This window comes from Corylus avellana, chromosome ca1 (assembly GCF_901000735.1).
Source record: "Corylus avellana chromosome ca1, CavTom2PMs-1.0".
NCBI lineage: Eukaryota > Viridiplantae > Streptophyta > Magnoliopsida > Fagales > Betulaceae > Corylus > Corylus avellana.
The window spans coordinates 31232086-31243092 of NC_081541.1; positions in this window are offsets into that span (position 1 = coordinate 31232086).

Below are 11007 nucleotides of genomic sequence, written 5' to 3' on the forward strand. Positions count from 1 at the left end.
AAACTTGAGGGCTTCTTTTTTGAAACGCTCAAGTTTCATATGGTCAAAAAAACAAACCACCCGATACACCTCAAGCGGCAACCCACCGACGCAGACCCCGCCAGCAACAGAACCACCGGCAACAGAACCCACCGGCGACAGTACCCACCGGTTAAATCAGTCATTCTGGCGTCACTTTTCCGGCTAGGTTTCCGTCAAATCACAATATTTTGAATCGGAAAAATCTGGTTTCAACGAAGGTATTTTCCGAAATTTATTTGTGGGTTTTGTTGATTGACTAAAATGGAAGCCTTTAATAGTTGTTTTTTGAATTTTTTTTGTTGTGTTGGAAGCTTTTGCTCGAAACCCCATCCCCAAGCTTTTTTTTGTCCAACATGTCGAATATTGCACTTTTGAGCCAACATTATTGTTGATTGACAATGAGTGTGGTCCACCTTGGTTGTGGTCCTGGAATGAGATAGTTGTTTTTTCGTGTGCACTGGCAAGTTGGTCAAGGGGGATTTTTTCAACTGTATAACCATTTATTTTATTTTTTTGCTTCTCTACTCAAATAGTGGATTGCTGAGGACATGAAAATAGGAATTCTTTGTGCATAGTTTACGCCAGTTTCATCATTCTACAATTGAGCAGCATTTTTTTAATTTTTTTTTTTTTTTTTTACCTAATAGTTCATGCCATACTTTTCTATGCATGTCTTTGTTTTTAGGTCCTCCAATATTTTTGCCACCTTTTTAGTTGATGAGAAAAAAGTTCAATTATTGAAAGAAATGTTAATCATATTAGTATTAATATTTGAAAGAAAAGTATTTTTCAATGGAGAAAAAGTGGTATTATTATTGAGATATGATAGATTGTGGTTGGTTGGGTTTTGATGACTTTGTAAATTTTTTTAGGGAAGTTTCATCATTCTACAATTGAGCAGTATTATATACGTGGTTGGATGTTACGGCTAATTTCTTCTTATTGCATGTTTGATTACACTGCATATTTGCATGTTTGTAGGGAGCCGCCTATGCTCATATACCATCTCTAGCTACTACACTAACAACTTAGTATTGTTTAGATTACAAATTGAGCAGTACTATTTCTGCAGGGGAATCACATTTTAAACAATGTGATTATCTTTTGTTTAGGGTTTAGGGTACATTTTTTTTCCCAGTATTGTTTAGATTACAAATTGAAGTAAGAACAATTTTTTGGCAAGCTTGATTTTATTTTTCTTTTATGAGCTTGATTATTCTCTCACATGTCAGTTATATATTGTTAGGTTCATATTATAAGATGAACAGGAGGAAAAAAGATTTCGGGAAAGGAGACAATGAAAGCGAATTCTACGATGGGAAGATGAAAAAGGTTTGTGAATTTTATTTAGTGAAACCCATTAGGGAACTGTGATTACTTCTAATAATTGTGAGTTTCACTGTAGAATGAATAGTCAATGTCGTTGGCATCTATAATATCATCGGTCAAAGAGGATATGGAACCTGTGCAGTGTAGGTGCGGACTTACAAGCCCAATTATAACATCCACTACTATAAAAAATCCTGGGAGGCGATTCTATGGGTGTGCTATGTATGACCGTAAAAAGGTATTTGAATTTGGATAATTTGGTTTTAAGAAATAGTTATTACTTCGTGCTTGTTCCTAATTATCAGATTTTTTTGTGTAATTACAGAAAGTTGGCGAATGTCGTTTTTTCCAATGGTATGACGAAGAAACCTGTGCTCGCGGAAGGGAGGTCCTACCTAGGCTGTATAAACAAGTTCATTCCCTGAAAGGTGAAGTGTCATTACTTAGGGGCAAATTAAAGATCCAAACATATATGTTGGTTTTTTTGTTGGTGATTTGTGTACTGTTGATTTGTCTAAGGTTGATGGGGCATTGAGGCATGAGAATGAGGCAATTAGATATTATGAGTGGAATAGACTATCTATTTTGTTGTTGTCAAGGATATTGTTTACTGAGCTATGTTGTCCACAACAATATATGGTTATGGCTTCTATGTAACAACTATTTTCATGCATTGAAGGTTGGCTGATTACTTTTATGGAACAACTATTTCCATGCATTAGTTTTATTCGTATGCGGCAATTTATGATTATTTGTAAGTTGCTCTTAAGTCTAAAATATTGAACCCTGCAGTAGAATTTGCAGGCAGAATTAATTTTTTCTGTCCACTAATACGATCCGGAATTGGTAATTGCCATGACCAAATTCCAAAATGTAATTCAATAACTAACAGTGCACGTTTAATGCTTCATGAACAACATTGAAGCTAACAAGCACATAAAGTCCCAAAATGAATCCCCCAATTGTTTTTTATATTACAAACAAAAAACAAAAAAAGCCGACATATAACTTGATTATGAAATGGGTATGCGGGAAAAAGGCAAAAGGAAGAGATCTGGTAAGTGATAAATGTGGTCATTGCGTGGCACCACTTCCTCGGCTTCTTAGTACACGTGTAGCCCTACGTGTACTACCATGATGTGATGATTCTGCTGCTGCTTCCGCCTGTGGTTCATGTTGGGATCCAAAGAATGCGTTAACAAAAATAATAGTTAAGACAAATATTATTTTTTTAAAAAAAAAACCAAAAAAAACCGGAAATCATTGTGAATATTACTTTCTTAAGCACAAGTATATGAGTTTTTTTAAGCACAAAAAAACTTGAATTTTACCTGTGACTAAGTAGCCCTACATGCACGTACACTTGGCTGTGATGACCTGTGGGTTTCTGTCTCTACCTGTGGTTCATGTTGGGATCCAAAAAATACTTTTTTTTTTTTTTTAAAAAAAAGGGGAATCATTGTGAAATAAGAGTTTTCTTAATCACAATAAAACTTGGATTTTACCTGTGACTGAGTAGCCCTACGTGTACGTACATTTGGCTGTGATGACCCGTGGGCTTCTGCTTCTGCCTGTGGTTCATGTTGAGATCCAAAAAATGCGTTAAAAAAAAAATAAAGGGAATCATCGTGAAATATGAGTTTTCTTAAGCACAAAAAAACTTGGATTTTACCTGTGACTGAGTAGCCCTACGTGTACGTACACTTGGCTGTGATGCCCCATGGGCTTCTGCTTCTGGGTGGGGTTGAGCTTGTGATCCCTACAATAATTTAACAAAACATTAAAACAAATACCAACAATAATTATTATATTACTTAAATAATAATTAAGTTAACAAATTTTGGAATATGAACCTTATGTTGTAAAATGTCTTTGTTTTACCTGTGCTTGAGCAGCATCTTTTTTCGGCTTATATTTCTTCGGTTTCCACCTCTTCCGGTCCGGGTTCAAAGGTAAATGACAACCTTTATAATTATGCCCTAAACCCCCACAATTTCTACATTTAACGATATATCCACTACGGGTTAGCTTGTAGGGGTTAGTCGACTCATCTACAGCTTTTCGCCTACTAATCTTTGGTCGACCAGGAGCCCTTCTAACGATAGGTGGCAGGATTTCATCGCATGGATCATCAGCTGGCCATGTCTGTGGACCTTCCATGCCATAAACTTGAGCTGCATATCCTTGCATGTACTTGTCCATCTTGTAATAATCATCCAAATAATCCTATGATTTTTGTTTATGCATGTAAATTGCAGCACAAGCATGTGAGCAAGGGATCCCACTTACCTGCCATCTTCCACATGTGCATGTGTGATGATCTAACCGGACTAAACGCCGTGGCTCGTATATGTGCTCGATCTAAAACTCCAACTCATTCTGACACCGACTAATACAATTCCTTGCATCACTTTTTGACCTCTCCAATTTTTTCTGGATCTTTGGGCATACTGTGTAGTGCGTCGACCGGATTCCATTCCTTTTCTGCTGGAAGCGTGCCATTATTTGCAGACGAATTTCTTCAAGCATAGTCAGTATAGGCTTAATCCTAGCTTCCCTAATCCACGTGTTAAAGCTCTCAGCCAAGTTGTTTAATAACATATCACTTTTGGTTTGGCAGTTGAAAGCATGTCTGGACCATGATGCCTTAGGTACACCACTAAGGTAATCGTGTACACCTTCCTCCATTGACAATATATTCGGCATGTGATGGTCAAACGCATAAACATTGGCTGCACATGCAGCCCCTCACAACTCATCTTTCATAGCTTTCCCTGTGTAGCCTTTCGCTTTGAGGTTCGCATGTAGGTGCCGAACACAAAAGCGAAAGGCTACACAGGGAAAGCTATGAAAGATGAGTTGTGGGGGGCTGCACGTGCAGCCAATGTTTTTGCGTTTGACCATCATATGCCGAATATATTGTCAATGGAGAAAGGTGCACAGGATTACCTTAGTGGTGTACCTAAGACATCATGTGGCAACACAACCTCAACTGCAGTTCCAAGCCCTTACACACATAAATTTATGTTAAATTATATGTAATAACATAAAGAAATAAAATAACACAATAAGAACATAAATAGTATATTACACCAAATACCTTCTGTCTGTCAGACATTATAGTCTAACCAAGTCCGCCTTCTAGCCCGCATAAGTCCTCCAATAAAATGGCAATAAACCACTGCCATGAATCTCTTGTCTCTGCCTCGGCCACAGCAATTGCAATGGGGAACATGTCGTCGTTGCCATCCTTGCCTATGGCACACAACAATTACCCCTATATTCCCCCTTCAGATGACAAGCATCTAAACAAATTATGAGCCGACAACCATGTCTAAACCCCTTCTTGCATGCATCAAGACAAATATACATCCTCTGAAAGAATGCTCAATCTCTATGTACAAAAGCACTACTACCAAGGTTGGTGCTGAGTATTGCCAGTGCGTATCTCCGTGTGAGGCGATATTGCTTAGAGTGCCTACCAAAAAGCTAATGCAATGCCTCCCTTTTCGCTCTATAGCAACGATCAATAGGAACATTGACGTTAAGGTTTCTCTTCACCCTCTGTTTCAATGCATATGGTGTCCATGTGGGATCATCCTTGACGTCCCTCTTATAAGTACGAACAAGATACTCAACATCGCATCTGGAGTTTTCGTACTGATTACCACAAATATGAACCGGGTAGTACGTCTTAATTTGAAAACAAGTCCTGATATCATCAATAGAGGCATGAATCCTCATTGAGCAATGCTCTAATTTATAGACTGCACTCACCCTACTCATGTCATTGTGCTTGTAGTTGTAATCAAACCCTTTCTGCACAACATGCGTCCTCAGTGCCATCTTGAAGGAATGTGAATCTGCAAATTGATCTCCAAGCTCAAACGTCACTGGAATCTTCAAGTCATATTTCAGATTGAACTGTCTATACTGCTTCCTTTTTTTTCCAACCTCGCCAGCATCACTGTCTTGCAAACTTGCAAGACCATCACTTTCATCATCAGATTCCTCATCCCCAAAATCGGCTCCTTCATCACCTATGTTAATGTCAACTTTTTCCCACCATTTGGAAGTCCCATCCTTCTCTTTATTGACCTCAGCAGCATCATAGAAAAGGTCCTCATCCTCGCCATCAGTTGCTTCAAAGTCAATCAACAGCTCCTTGATGACTTCATCAATATCCTCTTCCACTTTCTTCTTCCATAGCCTACCACCACGTCCATTTTTTTTTGTACTAGTTTTGGGCATGATGTCCGCACCAACATTAAGATTGTCTTCCTCGTCCTGCGAAACCGGTTGAGCAACCCGTGTTCTTCTTCTTTTGCGTACTGAAAAAAATATATACAAAAATTAAAATAAAAAACCAAAAACAAAATGATCAACAACGACAACAATTCACAAATGATTGATTATATTACAACACAATATAATAATTGTGACAACATAAAGTTAATTGCTGGTGAATATTATTTCTAAAAGAAAAAAAAACTAATAAGAGTCCAACTCAATTTCAATTTGTATGTACCTCCTCGGCTGGTGGTCGGTTGCGTGCTTGCTTTCTTGGATGGCGTAACAGGACGGGCAACCTTAGTTTTAACTCGTGGGCTTCTGAAATGTCTTGATTGAGAATTTTCACCTTCTCCAGCTTGTCCTTGTACATCTCCATCTTCACGTGCAACATTAGGTATGTCCTCCATCCCTAAAAGAAACAATCAAATTTGTTGATAGTCATTCGGGGAGGGAAGGCTAAGTGCTCTCATGGTATATTATTTGAAAAAAAAGATAAACAAATAAGAAATAAGTATACTACCTTCAGCCCTAGGTATTTCATCCACCCCGTCACGACCTTCTCCATCTCCATCATGACGGGCAGCCCTAGGTATCTCACCCACCCCGCCACCACCTTCTCCATCTCCATCATGCCGGGCAGCACTAGGTATCTCACCCACCCCGCCACCACCTTCTCCATGTTGTCCTTCAATAGCTTCAAGAAATAAATGCTCCTCTACCATTATAGCATTGTCCACCATATGTTCAACATATAAATGAACATCTTGTGATCTGTAATCAGCCATAATATTTACAAAATCTACAATGTCTGCATCACTATTTAAAGATATCACTTTATTATGTGGACTATCACCGACGTTATACCAACATCTAATGTCGCTCATGTATCCTAAGTCATGAACCAACTCTTTGACTTCCCACATACTGAAATAGTCAACATCATAGGCTTTCACTTCATGGACGTCGCCACCAACGTATTTAAATGGGGTATGGGTCATTGTCCCACCGTGGTGCATGACTATATTGACAGCCATATCTGTAAACATATAAAAGACTGTAAGAAAAAAATATTTGTCCATACAAGGAAACACAAAAAACAATAATATCTATCTATTGCATGAAATGAAATGCTTTATATATATATATTCAGACTAAGAATTATACGTGCATGTTTTGGACTCAAGATGCCCAAGTTAAGCTGATTGAGGATGTTAGGTTGACATAGTTCACAACCATTCATTTGGGAAAAAAGGACAAAACATAATAGTAATAATAAACATATACTTTTGCACATGCATGTTATAAGTGCAAAGTGCACTTTTCGCCCATTGTTATATGTGGAAAGATCAACAAATGCATACAACACACTCATAAATATGTCCAATGGAACTATTACACAAAAATTACATTTCCAAAAGAGAGTATGTTTATAGTCAAAACATTCTATGGATCTTCGTACAGACATTACACAAGCATCAACCCCAGTCGTTCATTTGGGATAGATTTATTATTTTGGATTATGGGGATCTCATTTTGTGTTGAGATGGATACATTTGACTAACACCAAATGGGGACCTCATTTTGTGTTTATTATACACCGGTATTATACAGGGAAAGCCACACTCAAATTAAAATAACAGATAAATTAAACACCAAATTTGACTCCTCCAAATTCAGAACATCCATACCCTTCTAGAATGAGCACGGTGAGTTGTATATTGAGCAAGGTTTTTTTTTTTTTTTTTTTTTTTTTTTTTTTTTTTTTTTTTTTTTTTGTAACAGTATATTGAGCAAATTGAGTTGTACATTAAATAGAAGGAAATTAAGCCCCACAGAAAAAAAAAATTGATAGAATGCCTTATGCCTAACACGACAAAACAATAATAGACCAACTTGCCAGTGCACACGAAAAAACAACTGTCTTATTCCAGGACCACAACCAAGGTGGACCACACCCACTGCCAATCAACAATAATATTGGCTAAAAAAAAAGCTATTCGACAGTGCAATATTCGATAGATGTTGGACAAAAAAAGCTTGGGGATGGGGTTTCGACCAAAAGCTTCCAACACAACAAACAAATTCAAAAAACAACTATTAAAGGCTTCCATTTCAGTCAATCAACAAAACCCACAAAGAAATTTCGGAAAATACCTTCGTCGAAACCAGATTTTTCCGATTCAAAATATTGTGATTTGACGGAAACCTAGCCGGAAAAGTGACAACGGAATGAGTGATTTAACCGGTGGGTACTGTCGTCGGTGGGTTCTGTCGCCGGCGGGGTCTGCGTCGTGGGTTGCCGCTTGAGGTGTATCGGGTGGTTTGTTTTTTTGACCATATGAAACTTGAGGGTTTCAAAAAAGAAGCCCTCAAGTTTAAGCCAAACTCACCGTTTTGGATGGTCCAAAATGGTGAGTTTTATATCCTACGTGTCCAATGTGAACACGTAGGATACAAAAATTCGACTGAGGTGGACTTAAGTGAAACAGTTCATTTAACTCAAATAACGGCAGTTAACAAAAATTGACGGTATGGAGTTTTCTAGTAGTTTTGAGTGACCCAGGGACTAAATTTCTAAAAAAAAATACCAAGGGAGTTTTTAATAAAAGCGCGTTGACCTAAGGATTTTATATATGATTTCCCTAAGAAAAAAAATTTAAGTGGGTGTCATGTGTCAACATTTGATTGGTCCACGTGGCTTCTGTTAAGTCAACTAACGGTCAACTGACGGAGGACTAACTTGGTCTATTATCAAAACCACAGGATCTCCTGTGATAAAAATGAAATTCTAGGGGGAAAAAAATAGTCCTTGTGAAACCCCAAGGACTAATTTAACTCAAATAAAAATAACCCAAATAAAAATAATAAAAAAAAATCTTGAAATTAGTCCAGCACTGACCTAAAAATGAGTTGACAACTAGGCATTGGTAATAGGCATGTTTTTGTTGGACTGTTAGTACAAGTAGTAACCTTTATTGTGAATATCAAATGTGGGTTGGATTCAATGTGTATTACAGCTGCGCCTACTTAGAGATCAGATCTTTGTGGACAAATCATGACCTTTTGTTTACCTTACTCTTACCATGACGCTGACACGTGTCTTTTTGCTATTATACAGGAAACCACTGAGGCTCTATGCAATTGGGTCATGTGCTACCAATAGGTAGTACAAATCTGAACCAAGCATGCCTTTTAAGATTCGCCAACGGCTATTTCACATGTATTTACTATACCCATTATGATGTGCAGAGACCTCGTGAAGCGTAAGGGGCATTTTTTGGTAAATGACCGAGACTTTTTGACCGTCTGATTTGCATCCACTCATCCAGGACCGTAGGATTAAGATAGATGGGTTTCTGCCAAATCAACTGCTGCTACACGTTAGCAAGTGAAAAGTGACTTTGCAAATAAAAAAAAAAAAATGACTTTGCAAATAAATAAATAAAATGTCATGCCTCGGCCAATGTATCCAATCGCCCAAAGATTGCTTTTCAGGAAAAATCACCCTTTTCTTGCAGGCGAAGGTGACCGACCACTGATTTCTCCACAGTTGATCTTCGAGATATGCTCCTTTCCAACCGTCAAGATGGACCACACATCTACTCACCATTCTCTGCACCATCTACTCACCATTCTCTGCAAAGGTGTCTTAAATTTTTTATTTTTTATTTATTTTTTTATTTTTTTATTTGTTGAAAAAGTCAAGATGCACTCACACTCAACGAGAAGCATTCCTTGTTGATCTCCGCCCATCTTCTCCAACTTCTCCAGTAGGTCGTATCCTCTTTAACAACGAGCCCCGAGCATCTGCTCATATCATAAATACCCACAGAGCCTTCAATCGTAGTACATCTTTGAATTGATAGCTAAACAGTTCTCAACGTTTGTATAAGAGAATTCGGAATACAGCCTCGCCAATGCAGACCCACACCGAACGTCATAGCTATTGGTCTGAAGAATCGCGTAACGATTCTTCCAGCCCCTTCGTTCGACCATCTCCTCGCAAGCACCCGCATCCTCATCCGTGTTCTGCATCTGTGGACACGGGCTTCCCTCCAAGGACACGCACTTGGAAGGTTCGTCTATACCTCCCACAGTATCTGTATTAAATGGAAATGCCTGTGTGTTACTGATTGTTAGTAGTGACTGTGTGAGATTTTTGTGTAGGCTTATTGGACAAGGAGCAGCAAACGATACCTTCCCCTAGATTCACCCGTATTCTGCAAGAGGCGTAAGGTATGTATATGTACATTTTTGTTTCCTTTTTGTATGTGTTTGCTCTTGTACTAGTATATGGTAATTGAGTTGGATAAACATACATATACATAGATGGAACCCGTTGAAGGTGATGACTCGACCATTTGGTCTACTGAGTATGAAAACATATTTGTTCAAATTTTGGTTGAACTCGCTAACAATGGCTGAACAGTGAATGGGTCAGTCCACGTGAACATGTGGTCCCCTATTGCTTCCAAACTTTCTGAAATTACTGGTCGGACCTACACCACCGCCCAGTGTTGGACAAAATTTTCGCGTTTTAGGATGAACCACCGCGATTTTTCCAACCTCCTCCATCACAAAACTGGGTTCGATTGGGACCCAATGGGAAACACAGTCCAAGAGATAGAAACTCAGTGGCAGCAATATCTTAGGGTAACTTTTGCACAACCCTCTAGCATTTTTCCTTTCTGTCTTTGAGTCTTTAGACAACATAGTGTATTTTCCTTATTTTATTTTTTAAAATTTTTTGGTGTATGTCTTAGATCAACAAGAAGGCTGGGCGTTTCAAAAAGAAAGGTTGCCCAAACTATGAACTATTGGGTCTTCTTTTCAATGGGTCAACAGCCACTAGGGTGCTTCGGCATTCCTTTGCTAGGACCCCACTAGGTAGTGATGAAGAAGAGGAGTTGAACGATGCACTGTTACGGTTTTGAATGCATGTTAGTAGGGAGGCGAATGCAGGTCTTGGCAATGGTGTAGATTCTGTTGGGAGTTCAGGGGGTGGGGGCGACAATGCTGCTCCCCCTAGTAGGGGTATAGTAATTGGGGGAAATGGGCGTGGCAAGCGTCATGTGGATAGCTCGGGTCCCAGCTCAGACTATAAAAGGAAGGGGAAGGGAAAGGAGTCCTCTTTAATGGACTCCCTTAGAAGTGATGCTTTGAAAGAGTTTCGTGACTTGTCCCGTCTAAAGAAGGAGATGTTGATTCAGGATCAGCAGAGAATGAGTAGTGGAGGAGAAGCCAGTGGCGGTGGTGCAAGTAGTGGCGTGTCCTTCTCTAATAGCATTAGTAGGGCTATAGCCATATTGGATGAGATTGCCCCTGATTTGGATTATGAGAGGTACCTGAGGGCTTTTAATCTTT